This window comes from Otolemur garnettii, unplaced genomic scaffold (assembly GCF_000181295.1).
Source record: "Otolemur garnettii isolate 467f Iridium unplaced genomic scaffold, OtoGar3 scaffold00214, whole genome shotgun sequence".
NCBI classification, from domain to species: Eukaryota; Metazoa; Chordata; class Mammalia; order Primates; family Galagidae; genus Otolemur; species Otolemur garnettii.
Window position 1 is genome coordinate 802498 of NW_003852609.1, and position 3095 is coordinate 805592.

Sequence of the window (3095 nt, forward strand, 5' to 3'; positions counted from 1 at the left end):
GTGATGCCTCAGACTTCCCTATGATCCTGCACCTAAAGAGCTAATATATCCTTTTAGATTGACAGATTCCAATACCTTTCAATGTGGGTGAAATTTAGAGCAGGCTGGCATTCCCACTGAAATCTCCAGCAGTTTATGGCCCCAAGTTTCAGCTCGCCCGCTGCAGTGCACACCTGTGATAGCCAAGGAGGGGTGGAATGTCCAGCAGAGTAGATGAGAAAACACTCTGGGAAATGTATAGAAATTAGCAGCTTAGAGATAAGAGTATCAGTGAAACTAGAAAGTGATTGATAATTGCCCCTGCAGATACTCTGCAGCTATAGGCAGCTTGATCTGCAGACTGACTTTCCTCATTAAAATCTTCTGTAGCTTATTACACCCCATACTTCAGCCTGATGTCTTTCTTCCTCGAACAAAGAACTGCCTTTTTAATTGAAATACAAAGCTGCTACCTTTTCACTTTTTGCCTTGTGTATACTTGCCCCCAATTTCCTAATAAATAGCCTTAGATACTGGGCTCAAGATGGCACCTGTTAGCCTCCTGAGGGGCTGACATGGTGTCACTGCTCACGGGTCAGAACATTGTGTGTGTGTGTGTGTAAATTTCACATTGTTTTCTCTCCCTTTGTCTGCTAGACCCCAGTAATTGGGAAAGGTCCCTGTGCAGGGGGAGCCCCAATCCTCTGCGTTGTGACTTGGTTCTTGGGTTGTAACATTTCAACTTCCCCAAATCTCCTTTTCTGGGCTCCATCATTGGTTCTCTCTCCTAAGGACCATGGAGGGCCATCCTTTGACTCACCCACCCCTGGACCATGCACAAAATACTTCTACAAAATTCCTCAGTTGGCAGTACCCCAGGTTGTCAGATAGACGTTCTCAGTGCTCGCGCACACTGTTCACAGGCTAACCCTCCTCCTATGTGATCTCCCTGCCAGAGCAATCCTGTCCTCTCACATGAACACATAGTCCTGCAAATGGCCCTGGATGCTGGTAGCAATCACTTGTCTGTGCAGGACAAACAGTGGGAACACACTGCAGAATAAGCATAGCAACCACATAGGAGGGACCCATCTCTCTAGCAGAAATTGTCCATTAATCAGAAGATGACTTAGCTCCTCTTCTCAAACCTAGAGAAGACACAAGTCAGAGCCAGTAAATAACTGCCAATAACAGTGGTTTCCACACTTTGCTGCACGTGAGAATCATCTGGGAAGCTTGTGTAAGTTCCAGTTTTCAAGTCACATTCCAGATGGTTTCCATCAGAATATTTGGGGATCAGATTCAGCCATGGGTATTTTCTAAAGGATCACTAACTGTTTTCATTATACAAGCACATCAAATATGCCTCTTTAAGCCAATTAATCTTTAAATTAGTGTATCATAATTGAGAGTTCACTCATGCAACAAATATTTCCTAAGTATGTGTTTGTGTGATTTTTCACTCTAGTTACTGCTCTGAAGAAATGGAGAAGAAATAAGCAGAGTGTTGAATCTTTATCTTCTGAATAGGAAGGGAACAAAGTCTAAAACTGGTAAAGCTAGAAACACTGGTGTAAGTTTGTTATTTAAGAATAAAATGAGAGAGATAAAAGTATTTAAGGAAAAGTCTTCATAAATAGAAAGAAATATGGACCCCAAAGGCAATCACAGTAATAATAAAAATTAACAAGTAATATTTGATTAAATTTAAAAACCCCTTCAGCATAGCCAATAAAATGATCAATAGGGTGAAAAGACAACCTACAGAATGGAAGAAAATATTTGCATTCTATACATCTGATAAAGAACTGATAACCAGATCTGTAAGGAAGAATCAAATTTTCTGTTAAAGAAATCAACAAGAAATGAATCCAACAACCCCATTATAAAAGTGGGAAAAGACATGAATAGAAGCTTTTCAAAAGATAGATTAATGGCCAATAAACATATGAAAAAATTCTCAACATTTCTAAACTTCATGTAAATGTATATCAAAACCACAATGAGATATCACCTAACTGTAGTAAGAATGGCATCTAGCAAAAAATCCTTAGACAACAGATGCTAGCATGGATATGGAGAGAAAAAACAACTTAGACATTGTTGGAAGAACTGGAAACTAGGACAATCCCTGTGGAAAATGGTATGGAGACACATGGAAGAACAAAGTAGACCTAATATTTGATCCTGCAATTCCACTATTTGCTATTTACCCAGGGGGAAAAAGGTCATTTTATCTAAAAGACATGTGTACTCAAAAGTTTATCACAACACAATTCACAATTTCAGAGATTGTGGAATCAACCCAAGTGCCCATGAACCACAAATGTATTGACAAAATATGGTATATGTATCCCATGGAGCACTACTCAACTATTTCTAAAATGGTGAACAAATACTTTTTGTAACAACCTCAGTGGAAGTGGAGACCATTCTTCTAAATGAAGCATCACAAGAATGTAAAAACAAACACTACATTCACTCACTATTACATTAGAACTAGTTGATCAACACCCATGTGCACATATGGCATTAAAACTCAATAGAAACCAAGCAGGTAGGAAGGTGGAGGAAAGGACACCTCACTTGTACAATGCACACCACCTTAGTGAATGGTATACTTGTAACTTTGACTTAATCTTCACAAAAGGAATTCATGTAATAAAAACATTTGTGCCCTTGTAATATTCTGGAGGAAAAAAAAAAACATAAGGAACAAAAAAGGAGCCAATGTAACCAAAGCAATTCTAAGCAGAAAGAATCAAGTTGGAAGCATCATATTATCTGATCTCAAATTATACTGTTAACACTGTAATAACCAAAATAACATGGTATTGGTGTAAATGTTGACATATAAATCAGTGGAACATAATACAGAACCCAGAAATAAAGCCATATATGCATTCAACTGACTGGGGCAAAGTTGACAGAAAAATACACTGGGAAAAGAATATCTTTTTCAATAAATGATGCTGGGAAAATTGGAGTACCATAGCAAAAGAATGAAACTGGACCTACATCTGTCACCATACATAAACATCAACTGAAGATAAATTAATGAGTTCAATGTAAGAACCAATACTATGAAATTTATAGAATAAGACCTAGAGAAAATT